A 17,904-nucleotide genomic window follows, 5' to 3' on the forward strand; every position below is an offset into this window, starting at 1 on the left:
ACTTCAGCTGCCCCATAAACACTCCTGAATGCTTTCCTTAGGCAGCTCTGGTTGGGTAACGTGTGGCTTTTTGGAATGAGTTTGCGGGAGTCTGGCGCTGGTAGAAATATGGGCAGAGGGCACAGGAGGTTAAATAACATTGTTTGAGCTCCATGACTTTTTTAGGATAAAGACAGAAGCTGTTTGTGATGAATTAAAGTGGGCCTAGCTGGTAGATGCTGAGGACAAGCCCAACTTGTAGAGGAGCTAAGACAGCCTTTCAGCTTTGCATGCTGGATTTTAGTGATGCTATTGCCAGGACCATCCCAAAACACACTTCTCAGTAGTCCACTTGACATTTCTGGACCAGGCAAAGCATCATTATTCATCTGTGGCTGAAAAACAAAGTGCCTCTGAAAGAACTGCCTGATGCAAGGGAAAACTGTAGATATAACTTCAGAAAAAAACCTGAGCCAGAACTAACTTAACAACCGGAGCTGCAGGCCCAGGGCTCACTTGCTCACTTGTATGTGTTTACAGGACATGTAAGAATATACATATATATATATATATATATATATATATATATATATATATATATAAACTGGTAAAAATAAGTATGCTTGTGAACCAAATGGGCATATATATTCTTTTTTTTTTTTTTTTAAGTGAATAGGAGTCACTTTCAAATGCATATATAGCAAAGCACGCCTTGAACTCTGTAAAGCTGAACTTCTCAATTCTTGTTTATGATCTATTCCCTAACCTGAAGGTGCTGGCATGACTGAGATTCCCAGGAGTGGGGTCAGAGTGACTTTCTCCCCACTTGTAGAAATTGTATTGAATATAGAGTAAGTAAAGAAACCAAACTAACTAAGACTTCTCTTTCTCAAATGGGTAAAGGAAAATTCCCTAAATTATTATTTTTGTTTGTTTGTTTTGTTTGTCTGGAAAAGCTGGGAACTGATAGAGCTGTCATTAATTACCATGAGGATTGTGTTCAAGTAATGTAACCTGAGCAGAAGTTAAACATGTTGTGTGTGAGAGAGTTGTGTTTACTGACAGCCTGATGAATAAGTAACAACTTGATTTCTAAAGAGCATCTTAGGGAAAATGATTTAATTGGCTATAATTATATCATATCCTACATTTGAGTGAATATGCCTGTGCACAGACCTGGTTTACTTGTACATCTCACAGGTACATGGCTGGACACAAATCTTATCTTCTCAATCTGCTAACAAGAGCCTCCTTTTCCATCTCCTCTCTCTTGCATTCAGAACACACAGCCACTGCCTTCCAGCTATGACCACACCTATTTGTGAAATGAGAGCACAAAAAACAGAAGATTTTTTTTCCTAAGTGGACCTAGATGCACAGTGCATCCTTTTCAGAGCCTCAGGGCCATGGGACAGTGGCCGTGACATCTCCAGACCATGGCCCACTCTGCCCTGACCTGCTTGCACAGCAGCATCAGGTCAAAAATATCTTACAAGGAAATGAAACAAGAAAACTGGTTTTATTATTCAAATTTACTAAAACTTCCCTAAAACCAGATATCAAACCATACCCATCATAGGATAAAGGTGAATTTGCAATATCTACACTTCCAGCTTGCAAATCTCCCTGTATGTGTATATACATACATACGTACATACATATATATATATATAAAATTAATAGTACAGGGTGATTTTCCCACAGCTTTTCTGTGGCATGTAATGGGGTGAGTAATTTAAAATCTTCTGTGTATGGTCCAGGTTTGAGCTCACAGAAAGCATTACACATTATTAGTTTCAATTGGTCTTTTAACATTCATCTTAAAGGGTCAATAAATGAGATTGCCTAGAGGTAAAGGTGTTGTTATCATGTGTAGGGTTACAGTCACAGCTGGAGGGCACAGGCAGGGACAGGCTGTCTGTCTGCCTGTGTAGGAGACTTCAGTCACCAGTCAGGGTTCTATTAATTTTATAGTGCCTTAAATTCATATTGTAATTATGAGGCATAAGCAGAGAGAAAGAGAAATCTCCTTTTAATATGTTTTAAAAAATCTGGAGCCTATTACCCCACTTAATTCCAATTATATTACAGCTGAACTTTTATCTCAGTACACTGCAAATAAATTCAGGCCAAGGTAACTTGGATATATCCTTCCTAACTTCAAAACAGGAACCTGTGGGCAGTAGACAGAAGAGAGTAAAGGAACCAGAGTGAAGCCTCAGGAGTGTCACATTATGAATTTTAGTTTTTCTTCTTTAAATACCTGGGCTGAAATTTCGTGACCTAATTCAAAAACAAAAGTAAATTCACACAAGCCCCTAAGTGGAATTCATTAATCCACTTGGTCAGATCACCATGTGTTTTACCATGATGAGGTCTTTGATGACAAAGCAAGGCTTGTAATATGCTTAGCTAGGAGGACTGGGAGATGGAAGCTCTTAAAAGTGATGGGTAATGTGATACAATACAGCAATTGCATAGAAGTGGGGAAAAAAAAAAAGCTGAAAAAGTGAAAGAATTTGCATATTGGCTTGATCGATATTTACTGAAATGTTCTCCAAGGTTGAAACTATGTTATATGGTTACTTCAGCTCACAAGTAATGAAAGCTCACACAACAATGGCTAGTATAGAGGCTTTTCCAGTGCATTAGAAATATTTAGAAAGGGGAATTTCAAACATCACTGTATAGGAGAACTCTTAAGATATCAAGAACTCCGGGTGTTTTGCAAGTGCAAGGCTGGTGCTTCCAGCCAGTGCTTATGCTGCCCAGTGACCAAGACTTTCTCTGCAGAGTCCCTGAGTCTTTACAGGGCACATTTGGACATTTAAGAGGACTGGTGTGGTGTAAACTCCATTAGAGCCATTTAATATTGGCTGGGCATAATCTCCTGAAGCATTTTTTGAATTTCCTCACACCCCTGAGGGATGGGATACTGCTGGTGGGCACTGTTGGTTTAGAGGACTGAACAGCAGCTGCTTAAAAGCAGTTTGCATCAGGCCCATCAGTGATGCTGTGAGAAGATGCTCTCAGTGTGTAAATCTCATACTCTTCTTCCAGCTGTGAGGAAGAGGAGGGGCTGTGCTGCAGCATCAATCTGAGGGTTGGCATGGGACACTTTCTGGTGGCTTGGCATGTCTTGAGAGCTGTGCCAGGGCAGCCACACACTCTCCAGGGAGAAATGTGTGCCCTGCTGAGTCACTGCTGCCTCTGCTCCTCTCCCCACATGTCTGGATTTCCCTGGACTAACCTTGTCCTTGGGAGCACACTTAAACTAGCACTTCCTTATCTTTTTTCCTTAAATGTAAATACCATTACATGCTTGCAGAAGGCACTGTTGTCATCCTGGGTGAGTATCTGTGAATAAATAATAATAATAATAATAATAATAATAATAATAATAATAATAATAATGATGACGATGATGATGATGATGGGAACAACATAAGAATAGGTGATTCTTACATTGTTCCCATCAAATTAAGGACCCAGAACGTGAAATTTTTATTTAAAAAAATCAGTTTTCTTTTTGTCAATCCTCCTGTCTCTAGTCATATCTAAGTGAAGTCTGGCAATGCCTTTCACAAAAGATTTTAAGATTTTGGCCAAATGACTTCCAATAGCAAATGGGCATGAGGGAAATTAAAGATGGGTCATGAACAGCCAGAAACTGGGAAGAGAGGCAAGGTCAGCTAAAGAGAGCCTTATAATTTAGTTCCTGCTGAGGAGATAGATAAGTTTTACGTAGCCCTTAGCTTGACCCAGTGCATAAAAACAAATCCTGCAGCCAGCTTTAGAGATAAGCACAGCTTCAGAGTTCCCTGGACAGTGTTTTCCAACACTAATGTGCAGTCCAACCCAGGGACTTCAGCAAATGAACAGATTTGGCTGTGGGAACAGCTCAGCTTCCTCCTTTCCTTGCAGTGCAAGTTTGTGCAGAGGGAAAAGTTTACTCTTAAAGGTTTAATGCTATTTGTGTGATTTTGTTCTGTTTTTGTCAGTATCTCAGATTTTAGCATATACTATGTAGTAAAACATGAGCATGCCACCTTGTCTAACTTTACCCCTGGTTTTTTACACAAATGCTTTTAGAGTTGGTCAGAACTGTGCTTGGTGCTGTCCTGTAAAAGGCACAAGTCTCTCAAAATCAGTCCCTCATAGGCTAAACTTGTCCCTATCACAAAATCTGCGCTGTGCTCAGCCTGAAGTGGGCAGAAGACTCATAGCAGGGAAGGGAGTAGCTGCACAAACCTCTGCCTGCCAGAGAGCTCCTTTCTCAGGGCTGCCATGGTTGTGTTTTGGAGAGTGGGACAAAGGGAAAGCACTGCAAACAATGCTTTTGCCAAAGTAATATAAGCTTTTCAACTTTTTCCAAAAGTGTCAATTCAGAGCCATTCCTTGAGAAGGAGTGAGTAAAGGGTTTGATCCAAAGGCCAGTTGTCAGTAGCAGTCCTGCCCATTGGCTGCACTGAGGTTTGGATTTGTTCCTAAGTCCTACAGCTATTAAAAATTAAGTAAAAAGCCTTGGCAAAGTATTCCAAGCACCATAAACAAACATGTTCCCAATATGAAGTGCATTTAATGGAGTTTTGCAGCATTGGTCTCCCGGGCAAGCTCTGTATGAGTCTCTGTTTTCCCTCCCTGTCCTAATGGCCACAGCCTGGGGGGGGCTGGTTTGAACTGTGAAGGAGGCTGGTTTTTATCCACATTGAGTGGAGAGGCATAAATTGGCATTCCATATCATCATAAAAAAAAAAACTTCCCAGCAATTATTAAAAGATTCTTATCTCTTGCTCCCTACATGGATAATGAGATCCCTCTCTGCTGGACTGAGACAGCCTGTCTCTCAGCTCACTTAATGAAATGGACCCAAGTTTGCAAATTAGCATAGCCCTGACTCCAAACGTAACCTCTTGTTGTCTAGTTGTACATCAAGGCCCCTGGCTTATGTCTTTTCTTATTAACACCCCGTAATCATGTCAACCCTCTTTAGTTTTCATTTCCTGTTTCCTTTTACAAATTCACTTTTGAGTTTGGAGCAACATGTTGGATGCCTTTGGATGCACTGAGATTTTATTTTTGTCTCATTTTTAACATTATTGCAGTACAAGTTTATCAGTGGGTCCTGGGGTGGATCAGGGAATCTGTTTTCTGTTCCATATTTTTGCTGCTTGGTTGCTATGTGATCTTAAAGCAGCTCCTTTGTATGTGTGTGCTCATTTCCCTTCCAGTTTTTAAGATTTTATTTTAGACTGTAAAGTCTCAGTGACAGATATTTTGTCTTGGCCTATATTTGGTGGGTGCCTTGTAGAGTGGTTTTCTGTTTCTCTGAGGTTGTCTGTGTAATAGACTATTAATAATCATAAAGAACAGTGATATTGGGCTCTAACAAACACAATATGCTAAAGGCTTTCTAAGAAGTCAAGAAGGATGAACCCTTTGAAACTCTTTTTCTTTCTCTCTCCCCTGATGTGAAACTTCATTGTTGGACCTTGAGAGTAATAAATCAGAGCAGCTGAAAGAAGAGAATCATGATTTCTTTTGCCTATGTGTAGCTGACCCAATCTGCCTTTGATAAAGCAGTGGCCTTCCACTTTATCCACTACCCTACTAATTATCCTTCACTTTCATGAGCAGTAAAATCCACTCACACATTAGAATAAAAAAAGAAACAGGGATGTGATTAGTTGTGTACAGATAAGAAGCAGCCCACAGCGTTAGCTGGGTAATAACATTTTCTAAGGCTCCTTTTTTTTTTTCCCTGGAATTCATTTCCTCTCACTTACATCCATTGCAGTAAAAAGTACTTACAGTTTGTAACACAAAAGATAACTCTTCAATGCAAAGCTTTAGTGTGTGTCTTTAAAAGATTTACTCCTTTATCAAGTATTAATTTAAGAAAGGGTGCCTTGTAGGTAAGGCAACGACATTAGTCGTAGTCTTCAGGGCAGCAGATTTATTAATTTAATAGGTTTATCCATTTTACAGCTTGGATAATCATATTTCACCAAACTGGTACACAAGGAGTCCTCAGCCCATCTGACAGCTTTATTCTTGTGTAAGTTAACAAGCACATTTTGTACTCGTGACCTTGTGAATTGTACAAGTGCGAGGAGCTGGAGAAGAATGACAGACCAAATCCAAGGAACATGTCAGCATTTCAGTTTTCCTGAGAGAGATTTATAAAGGGAGCAGTGAGGAACCCCAGCTGAACAGGGAACTTAAACATTTTTTAATTTATTTGGTTTAAGAAAATATGCAGAATTAAAAAAAAAAAATAGTGAATGTTGATTTAAAAATTAAGGGCCTAATATGTTTATCAAATATATCAATTTAACGGTGCAATTGTTCCTGACTATTCTGGAAAAGAATTGGGCTGGGTTTGTCTAAGGTAAATTCCTTTGGTACATGCTTGTGTTTACTCCTTGTGTTTATCTGTGCTGGCTGTGACCAGTAAATTCCCTTTATAAGTGCCTAAAATTCTTGAAACTGGCTAGAAATTAGAAGATTAAGGAAAGAATGGAGCCAAGATTTTAAAAACACCTCGATAAAAATAATTTTGTAGTTAAACCCCACAGCAATATGTGTTGCTTGAAAGCATTTCTTATTTGCTATATGAGAAAGACAGCAAGCACACACTTCTGTACTGCTTGGCATTTATTTTCCTATTGAAGCTGTTGGGAAAAAAAGAAAATATTTCCCTATTTGTTTAAAAGCTTCACTTAAAACTGCACTTTGTAAAAACCATGTTTTTGTGTCTTGATGAAAATTTGACTTATTCAGGAAGAAGATATTTCCTGGGAAAAAATAAGATTCAACTGAAAATTAACTTGTGTCAGAAAATTTAACATAAAAGTTGGGGCTAATCCTACTCTGCCTTTTAATAAAAGCAAAAGCTGAGCTACTTACGCTGTACTAACTGCAAGCTCTTCAAATAAAAGAGCAAATACATGGGACCTCATCATAAAATGGTCCATTTGGCAGCAGGGAAAGAACAGAAAGAATTGTAGACCTCAGGGATTTATTTTCATTTATATTCAAACTCCTTTATGCCATTCTTGACACTTAAAGAGGAGTATTTTGTGCAAATCAAAATTAGGCCACGGAGACAGAAATTTCAAAAGCTTTGAGTATCAGTTGAACATGACAGGGCAGTGCTGAGATATATTGTGCCCTTAATTTACTCTCCTCTACATCTCTCACTTGCATTTCACTCATTTTTGAAGGCAGGTGATGCCTTTTAAGCTCCTCTTTGCAGGTATCAAGGTCTGTGTGCCCAATTTGAACACAGAGCAGTCAAACATTTGCTCTAAAAGTTTAGAAAACTTCATGTCCTCTTCCAGTCACTTGCACTTTCTGGTTTGTACACAACAACAGTGTTTGGGTTGATTGTGTTGTAGGAGGACATTTATGTTTGCTGGAAAATTCCTTTTAAAAGGAAATATTATTAATCACGTTGGATTTTGAGCTGTTGTATTTACAGCAATGTCTGAACTTTCACCATAAAGTTCACAAACAAGTGTCATACAAGGAAAACATTTCTCTTGCTGCTAAAAATTTAGTGCTGCTGCCTGCTGTGTGCTAGAAAGAAAGAAAAAAAAGATACTGTATGAACTCCTGTTTGGCCCTTTTTTTAATTTTTAGGGACTAAAAATCTAATTGTGTCCTTCCTTTAGGCATGTTCCCTGCAGGTCTGGCAGGACTGCTCTGAGATTTTTTGGCTGTTTTTTTTGGAATCCTGTGTTTATTTTCCCAGCTGGAAATCTGCAAATTGAGGTGATATTTCCAAGGTATTGTCACACAACTGAACCTCCCATTAATTTCTGGCCACATGAGGCACACGAAGAAGGTGGCCAGTTGTGCTAGAGGACCCAAAGCCCACCCTGCCTAAAAAATGGCAAAAAAGGAACTTCTTGTTAGACATGACACCATTGTCCCAGCAGGCTCTGGAGCTTTTGATCATTTCTTTTCTCTTCTCCCAAGCTGGAGCCTGTTTTTTGCTCAATCACAGGGATGTGTTTTACTTGGCTGTGGATGCGTTACCGGTTGGGATCCCTAATTATTATCAATTTGCAGATTGCCTGGAATGTCTTATTAAAATTCCTGTGGAATGATTGATCATAATCAAAAAATTAATCACCAATCAGCCCTGGCAATTAACATTAGCAAGTCTATTTGCATATATCTGGTAATTTATGCTGCTGCTGGAAGAAGGGACTTTTCCTGAATGTTATTGATTAGGGGAGAAGAGCCAGATGCTTCTTTCACTGGGATTTGAGCTTTTATTAATAGGGCTGGGAATGTGTAAGGAGCTGAAATCTGCTCTGACATGGGCATCTTCAAGTGTCTGAAAGAATTTTCTTACATATTGAAAGTGTTCTATTTTGCTTTGACTTTTGGCTCTTGTTTGCTGTAGGTGCTTTAAATCCATTAGGATAAAAACACACCGTGATCTCAGGCCAGGCAATGAGATTTTCATTGCAAGAAGTTATTTAATAGATGCAGTTATTTAATGCTATGAATAAGGAATTTGCAGGCTTGCAATTAATTTGATGAATTGTGGTATTTAAGCTATGAAGAACTGCACAGCCAAGTCCTAGTAGTGGTTGACAATAGTCTGCTCTGTTCAATCAGGGGATTTTTTAAAATAAATTTTTAATATTTTTGCATTTTTTTTCTTTTTAAACTTACATTTTTATTAATGTATTTGAGATTTATTATCCAGTCATCAACACTGATTTTATTTTCAAATTTGCTTGAAATTGCTTATGGGGGAATACATCTGCTTGAGATGTTCTGTGTCTGGTCACAGTTTCTGGTATTTATAATCTTTTTTGCACTGTAACCCTTGGTTTTGCTTCAACACTTTTGTGTGTCTCTCATACCTGCTGCTGTAACTGCAACCACATGAAAATGCACAGTCTGCTATCATAAATTCAGATTAGTTTCTCATTTATAACTGCTTAAATATTAAGAACAAATTAATTTAAGCCAATAGGCAAAGTGATAACAGTTTATCCTCTGGCCATTGCAGCCCTATTAGTGATAGCAGAACTAAATCTATTCCAATAACCAAAGAAGGTCAACAATTTAAGTGACAAAATTATATTGAAAAGAAAGGCCAGCAAAACCAGGATTTTTTTTCTTCAGTATCTCAATTTAAAAGGTTGAACAATGCAAAGAATGTTTAATTTAAAAAATTTGCATTCTTTTGAGACGTATTAATTCTTAGTTGTAGCTTTGTTGTAGGCTAGAAATCTTTATTGTTCATAGAGGATTTTAGAAGAACCTCTTGTATTGAAACTCTAAAGCTCTGTGCTGATTTTAAAACTTAAAAGTGCTCTCTAAAATACATGAGCAAATAATGGGAAGCTCTATTCCTAACATAGCCAGATTGGTTTGTTCTCTGATGTCAGCTCTGTGCTTATCTCTGTCTTTCTTGAACAAAGATCTTTCTTCTTGTTTATCTGGCTGTTTACACTAATCTGTTTTGCAAGCTTTGAATGCCTGTGTCCTTAATGCCATTAATATATCTGTCTGGGTCTCTTTACTGAATTTTTCTCCCATTATTGATTTGAAGTGGGAACAAATCAGACTCCAGCTCTGATAAAACCCTCAGCCCCACAGTTACTCCTTTTCCTTTTGGTGAGCATTAAGTGACCTGGGAAGAGCCTGGTCAAACCCCCCCGTACCCTGAGATTAACCAGTTATCACATCTGGATTTTGCTGAAGTTAGTTGGTAACTAACATGAGATCTTGTCATGGCAAAGTTGAGGGGTTAATTGAAATCAGAGAGGCAAAACCCATTCCACTGTCCCGTTAATTACACCCTGGCTCCTGCAGCCCCTGTCCCCAGCACCACAGGGGACAGCTGCCACCAGCTCCTGTCACACAGCTGGCACAGAGAGCTGCACTGCCTGAGACACTGGAGACCATAAAAATGCCTGTGGGAGGGAAAGGGGCATGTGCAGGAGGCGAGGGAGCTGGTGAATGCCCATACATCATCCTGAGCACAGGATTACCAGTTGGTGCTGAGAGATGGTAATGCTCTGGGATTTATGGCAGGTGTGCTTTGCTCAAGGCAGGACTTTGGTTGGGGAAAATGGGCAGGCCCTGGTTGGGATCCTGGGAGAAGGGCAGTGGTTTGCCAGGATAGCTTTTATGCTGCAGGACCACATATTACATTGGATGAGTAATAATTTATGGTTAAAATATATCAGTTTCCCTTCTTCTATCACCAAAGTGATATGAATGGTGGATTTTTTGCTAGTAACTATTAATTATTAAATGTTGTGATGTTAATGCTCTGGGATTTATGGCAGGTGTGCTTTGCTCAGGGCAGAGCTTTTCTTGGGGAAAATGGGCAGCCTTGGTTGGGATCTTGGGAGAATGGCAGGGATTTCTGGCAGTGGTTTGCCAGGATGGTCTTTGTGCTGCAGAAGTTCATATTGCATTGGATGGGTAATAATTTACGGTTAAAATATATCAATATCCCCTCTTCTATCACCTAGGTGCTATGAACAGTGGAATTTTTGCTATTAATTTTTTGCTATTAACTATTAATTACCAAAGGTTGTGATGGTAATGATCTGGGATTTATGGCAGGTGTGCTTTGGTTGGGGAAAATGGGCAGGCCTTGGTTGGGATCCTGCCTGACTGGAAGTGGTTTGCCTGGATGGTCTTTATGCTGCAGAAGTTCATATTGCATTGGATGAGTAATAACTTATAGATAAAATATATCAATTTCCCTTCTTCTATCGCCAGAGTGATATGAACAGTGGAATATGAAGTGGTTTGCCAGGAGGGTCTTTATGCTACAGAAGTTCATATTGCATTGGATTAGTAATAATTTATGGTTAAAATATATCAATTTCCCTTCTTCTATCACCAAAGTGATATGAATGATGGAATTTTTGCTAGTAATTATTAATTACCAAAGGTTGTGATGGTAATGCTCCGTGATTTATGGCAGGTGTGCTTTGGTTGGGGAAAATGGGCAGGCCTTTGTCTTTATTCCCTGATTTTAATCCCAATTTTTTTAAATCTGGGTTGAGGAGACTGTTCTTGATCCTAGGGGGTGGCAGTGTGAGTATTGCAGTCTGGAATTAGGGCAGTGTTCCAATCACAGTGAAGTGTTTAAATCACCAATATGAGTTTTAGGAGAAGTTCTCCAATCTCTTGTTACTCAGCCCCCAAAAATAAGCTCAAATCCCAGAAATAAGAATGTAACAGGGCTGGTAGGAATTTCTTTTCTTTTTTTTCTTTTTTTTTTCCTGCAAACACATTAAAATGAAACATCTTTGTATCTTCTTTCAAAAAGGAAAAAGCAAACACCAAATTTTTGAAATTTTTTAAATGAAAACTCAAAACTTTTGAAGTTCACAAGTCTTATTAGTTTTCAAAAAACAAACAAAAAATCTCCTAAAAATTCTCTTGTTTTTTATAAGCAGCAGCAGCATTTTCTGGTTGTTTCCTTAACTAAACAAAATAATCAAAGTTACTTAGTTGTACTTGATTTTAACGCACAAAAATTACTTTGAAATGTGATTTAGCTTCTGACAAGCAAATAAAAATTATCATTTCTATTCTGTATACACTTAGAGCTAATACTTCATAAAAGCTTCTCCTCTGATGGGGTGACAACATATATAGACTATACACAACCACAAAAGGTTTTTCCTCTGTAATTTATGTGCCCCAGCCACACACTGAGCCCATGCACTGCCGAGGAGGAGAAGGTAAATCAATCAAGGGTGATTTCCAGTGAACAGCCATATCACATCTACCACCCATTTGCTCTTGGCTGGCTGAGAAATGAAGCAATTTAAACCTATTGGGTCACACTGAAATGGGGGCCAAAATCTTATCAATGTGCTGCACACAATGGAGCCTCATTTCATCTTCATTTCCAGAGGTCCATGGGCTTGCAGCGTGTCCCTGCAGTCCATCAGTGTCTGTGGCATTGCAGCCAGCCCCTGGCTGCTCAGCTGGTGCAAGAGGTGGAAAAAACCAACTCTTTGGTTTGAAAGGGGAGGGTCTAGGTTGGAACTTTTTTGATCTGCCTAAAAAAATACAGAGGGAAACACAATTAGTGGTCAGTTATAATGCAGATATGAAGATAAGCCTGAGAAATCCAGTATTGGGGTGGGAAAAGAAATGTTCTCCGTTCACTTGCCTAATGTTTCATATAATCTTGGAAGTGTTCCATTGCCTGACCCTCATGTTTTCAGATTATTTCCACATCTGTCTCAAAGCTGTACCCTCCTCAAATGGACCAAGCAGCTAGTTTCTTAGTTAAAATAATAAAAATAAAATGTAAGAGCACCCCAAGCATGCTGAAGCTCCCCACAGCTCCTGCTCTGTGCAGAGGAGAGCACCTGGAAAGGCTCAGAGGAGGAGTAACACACGGCTTGAGTTCACCCCTGGCTTTTCCTGTTCCTTGTTGCTTTGTATTAAAAATTAAATTCCACACAGATTTTCCAATGGTTGCTTGGAAATTGGATGTCTGGCAGCCCGGAGAGAGGTGTTGGAATTCTGCACCTGATTGCATTTCTCCATTTTCCCCCACAGGAGGAGTCAAAGGTTGTGGTCCAGAGGAGAAGGAGCTCGTGGGCAGCAGGTTCTCCTCAGGCTGAGAGGAAGCTTCTTCCCTTTAATATTGTGAGTATGCTCTGTGTGGATGTAAATGGATTTAGCAATCTGGTCCAAAATAAACTGGCATGAACAAGAAAGCTGAGGCTGACCCCAAAATAAATTGTTCTCATCCTAAACATTGACCAGAGGAGTAAAACAAAGCAAGCAGAAATAGAGGCAGTTCAGAGCTAGGCACAAATCTTCATCCAAATCTCTTTTGGTTTTTAACCTGCTTAAGGAAGAATAAAAGGGCTTCTCTGAACTGTAACACTTCTAAACAGCTTTCTGATAACTTCAGAAATGAGAATATTTTAGTATCTCTTGCCATGTTGCTGTCTCCAGTGTGATGTTATCCTTCTCCCAAGGGACCTGGGCTGGTCTGTGCCAGGGTCACACAGGAAGGTTCACAGCAAAATCCCTCACCTGAATCCTCCCCAACACTTCAGAGTGCCCTGGGATGCTCGGCCTTGTGATGCCTGCAGGGATGTCACACAGGAATGGGCAGGGACACCCAGTGTCAGCATCTGCTATTGAACCTGCCCTGCTGGAGTGGGGCTCTGCACATTATTTCAATAAATCTCTCTCCAATTTAGTTAGGGAGACAGAAATCTGTCCTTGCACCTGGGTGTTATGTGAAACAATGACAAACAGTTAACAGCAGTATTTGCAATTCCAACTATTTAGAAATTGTGAATCAGTTTTCCAAATATTAGAAATAATGAATTTTTTTTAAAAACTATTTCAAGTTATGTCTAATTTCTGCCTTCTCAACTCTTTTGAGTGCAGTTGGTTTACTTGTGAAGTATTTAAACAGAAATACATGGATGGCTCTGAAGCTTGCTTTTAAAAATGACACTCAGCTTCTGACATATTCCTGTCTTCTAGATCTGAGCTTTAACAGCAAGACCAAACATTCTTGGTATATTTATACGTGCTAATAAATGCAAACTCCTTGCCAAAACCATATCCCCCACACTATGCAGAGTGCATCAGAAGTGAAAAGTAAATTAAATCTGTGACTGTTTCCTAGTTCTGTACTAGAGGTTGCACAAATTTAAAGCAACTATGGGTTATAGCCAAATTCTGTTGCATGGGTTTCATTTACAGTAACATTGCTGTTGTCAGCTAGCCAGTAACCTCTATTCTAGCCATCAAACATCATCATTAAAAGTTCAAGATAAGTAAGAAATATTTAATATAATAATAATTTTTAATTGTCTTCTGTTTTTCTGTTGGGTTTACCTTACATTTTTTCCCCTCTCAGTTTTGTTTTCATTATTTATTCAAATAGTGACAGCTAAAACTTTGAAAATGAAAGTTGAGATTCATGACAATCACCTAATGGCTGAGGCCAAGGTGGTAATGAAAGCATCAGTCATCCTGAGACCAGTAATATATTCAGAGGAATTAACAAAATCACTTGAGCTGGCAGTGAAGGAGAGTTTGTCTTGTCATCAGGTCGTTCTGCCTGTATGTGATTTTATTTTAAGACTGTTGCTGCATTCTTTGGGTGTTTAAAGACTGATAGACTTTATATAGATTTTCTTTTTAAAATACGCTCTTTGAAACATATAGGCAGGGTTAGCAAGCAGACAAGCCCAGTCCAGCTCTAGCTTGGTGTTATTTAAACATGAACAGTCTTCTTCTTGGGACTGGTTCTCACCTGGCCAAAGGATTCCCAGAGCTGCACCCTGGGACATCTGTGTCCCTCTGCCCTCATGCAGACAGGGTGCAGTCCTCAGGGCAGCAGATTCCTCCAGCCCTGCTGATGGCAAAAATTAAAGTCCCTTGAGTCCAGCTGTAGTTGTAAAACTTTCCAGGCACTGAAGAGTTCATTACATTTTCTGTTTGTGAACTCCTCAGAGCTTGATGGAGTTTGCCTGCTCCAAGGAGCTGTGCCAGTGATGTTAGGAAGGGTTTTAAAAAAGAGAATATTCCAATTGTTACCCTTAATTGACATAATAGTGTAAAACTCTGTGTAGCTTATTGGCCTGACAGAGAAAATCGGGAGATTTCCAAAAAACATTGTTTTTGGAAATCTCCCCATATGAAATATCCCAGCCCTTGTATATTCCTTGTACACATAATGCATGGAGAAAATAAGCAATAAAACACCAGATGGATTTCCTTTGAAACGTAATTACTATCCAGGTGCAGTCTCCACCTTTCATAGTCGAAGGTTTCCATCATTTTAATAGTATTCCTTTAAGTTATAGTATCTGAGCTATCAGTCAGTGGGAAAAAAGAGAGGCTTCTCCTTTAGGTCCTCTTTTATCCTGGCTTTTTGTCCTGAGAATGGGAATTGAGATGCCAACTGATGCCCACCTGGGCACTTGCTTTCAGTGGGGGACACACCAGGCCTGGGGAGCTGTACTGAAATTCATTTCTCTTCACAGAGAGCCAAGCAAGAACATTTTTCCCCTCCTCTTCTCCTTGCAAAGAAGCAGACCAATAAAATAATAATAATAATAAAAGGCATAACCAGTCTCCCCTCCCATTCTGACATGTTGAGTGCCAAAACTCAGATCAAGTCTGTAAGGCAAGGTGAGAATGCAGTGAAAACAGGGCCTTTATTTTAAGGGCAGAGCTGTGAAGTTTTTAACTCTCTCAGGGCTGCTGGCTGTGCCTCCTCGCACTGCACACAGCTGCTGAGGGGACTCTGGGTGGTGGGTGAGGAAAGGGGAAGTGGGAGTTTAGCTATGCACAATATTTCCCATAAGAAATAAAGCAGCAGAGTCTCACCTCGCTGCCTGTTTTTCCACATGTATTGAGACAGGAATGTATTTATATAACCCTATTAAAAGGGAACACTCAGTAGCGAGCTGGGTCTTTAAATAGCTACTGTTCTGCATATTCCTGTCTCCAAACTCCTCAATTTCAACTCACACCCACTTACATTCTTTTGACATATTCCTCAGGTTTGGGTTTTTTTGTGACTTTGGGGTCAAATCCAAAACTTATTGAAAGCAGTGGAAAGACACTCAGTGAATTCAGTGGAATTTGGATAATACACTTAGAGCTCAGATACCATGGTGATAAATGCAATAAATTACACAGACAAAGGTGGCCCATTTTGGGCTAGCTCTGCTTCGACAGAAACAAATTAAACTGTTGCTATTGACTGCCGCAGGAATTGGTTCTGCCCCTTCCTTGGTGGCATTTAAGCAGCTCTCAAAACAGTTTGCAAACAAGGGAAATATCTTTATCTCCCATTTACAGAATGGAATAAGCTGAGAAGCAGAGCCACGGCTAAACCTGGGAGTAAGGCAGTGCAAAAGAGTTGGAATTAGACCCAGATACCAGTCCCTGGACCACCCAGTGGAAAAAGAGTCTATTAGGTGCCAGCAGGCTGGCAGAGCCTCCTGGTGCTCCGAGATCAACAGGAGTGGAGAGGGCAACCAACATCATCCCGTAAATCCTGGGTGTTAATGAACTGCACAACCCTGCAGAAGCCGTTTGTTTTTACCACCAGGATGCATTATTTCATCCTTCCCCCACCTCAATGTTCATATTTTCCCTTTGACTCCTGTTATTTTGGTTCCATTTAGCAAGTTCACTCTTGGGTTTTTTTTCCCCATGTCCCTCCAGCCACCTTAGTTTGTCTTTTTTTTCTCCTTCTTTCCCTTAAAATCTTTTTTTTTCCCTCATTCAGTGCACTAAGTGGATTTACGACCCATTTAGGCAGCTTACAGTGGCATTGCTTTTACAGTTCAGAGGCAGAAGGGCCATAAAAAGATTTACAGTTACAGCAAGAGTCTGTTGCATGGAAGTTCAAGATCCAAATTAGACAAAGGGTGCGGGGCTGTGTGAGTGGCCAGTAAAAGAAGCTTGGAAACAAAAACAAATTAAACTGCTGTTAGAGGAGGAGATTGGGGTGGGGACAGAGAAGGAGGAGGAAAAGTTGCCTGTTAACTTCACGTTACTATTGCAACAGCCCTGTTAATTCTGTTATATAAAGCCCTTTTTCCTCCTTTTTTCCTCTCTCGATGTTGTTGTTGGACAGATTTCCTTTGCAAACACAAATCTCAAACTGAAGAGCAGCAGCTTCACACAGTAGTTGAGATTCCAAGGCAGATATTCCCAGGATGTTGGCAGCTGTTTTTGCTGCTGCTGGGACTCCAGAATACAAACACCAGAGAACAAGCCAAGTGGCTGAAGGAACAGGACGGGTCTTGGAGGCCTTCAAGTTGCATTGCATCAGGATAGTCAGGAGAGGCTGGAAACAGAGAAAATAGATATGATCCTTTCCCTTATCAGATTTTTAGTAGAAGCTGGAGACAGAGAAATAGATTTGATCCTCTCCCACACCAGATTTTTCCTGCTGATTTCAAATGAAACAGAAGACCAGGCTTGACCAGATCCACTGAGATCCCCTCCACTGGAGTTCTTGGCATTGTTTGGTTCCTTGGACTTTGTTTTTCGGTGTCTTGCCTATTTACTCACTGTGGTCTCATAGCCCTCCAGTAAAATTAGTGTTAGTGGTGGTGGAGATTCCACTGGGATCCTCTGAATGAAAAAATACTCTATCAGGATAGACTATTAATCCATGTTCTTTGCTCCCACACATTCTCACATGGAAGTTCACACTCAGGTTCCAGGATTTCTGTAAGATGAGAAGAGAAATCATGATGCTTTCCCTAAACCATTCTAGGTCTTGTTCTTCCTCCTTCAGAAGAAAAATCTCCTAATAAGAAGAATGGCCATGTTTTAGAGAGTTTTGGCTAGGTTTTTTTTTTTTTTCCTAGAAGAAGAAGCAGCAAGAGATAAGCTTCAGCCCAAAGCAGAAAAGACATATCACCCATATCACCCTATTAAAATCTAACAGCTAATTGACAATTGCCAGGAAATTGGACATCCCCTCTCCCTTTTCCCTTGCCCAGCCCTGGGATTGATAAATCCATAGGTGCTCCTGGCCCCTCTCAGGGCTGCACCCATGGCGTGCCTGCTGCTGGTTTTGTTCCCTGCACCTTCCCAATGCTGGGCCCAGCATCCCTGGCAGCTCTGCTGTGCTGCTGTCCGTGTGTCTGTCCGTGTGTCCCCAAACCCCAGCTGGACAGGCACTGATGGATTTCAGTGGCTCCTGCTGGAGATTTTCAGCAGGACACAGAACTGTTCCCAGTTCTGCTGTGTCAGGGCTGTTCTCTCTCCTCCTTTTTCAATCTCACTCGCTCTCACTTCTGCCTCATTCCCTTTTTTCTTCTTCAGTGAGAAGGGCCTTGAACTTCTGGCAGAGTCTTGACATATGAGAGAAAGCACTGAAAAGGAGAAAAGACTGTATTTTATGAGTGATGG

The 17,904-nt window shown here is 40.1% G+C and overlaps 1 long non-coding RNA gene across 6 annotated transcripts in view; it reads left to right on the plus strand.

Annotated features, from left to right (window-relative positions):
- LOC102073192 (uncharacterized) overlaps positions 1 to 17,904 on the plus strand; it is a 159,419-nt gene that overhangs the window by 82,227 nt on the left and 59,288 nt on the right. For all 6 annotated transcript variants that reach the window (XR_012583012.1, XR_012583017.1, XR_012583013.1 and 3 more), the window contains one exon: positions 12,550 to 12,639. This is a non-coding gene — a long non-coding RNA (uncharacterized LOC102073192). The remainder of the gene's footprint in view (positions 1 to 12,549; positions 12,640 to 17,904) is intronic.

Source organism: Zonotrichia albicollis, chromosome 17 (assembly GCF_047830755.1).
Source record: "Zonotrichia albicollis isolate bZonAlb1 chromosome 17, bZonAlb1.hap1, whole genome shotgun sequence".
NCBI classification, from domain to species: Eukaryota; Metazoa; Chordata; class Aves; order Passeriformes; family Passerellidae; genus Zonotrichia; species Zonotrichia albicollis.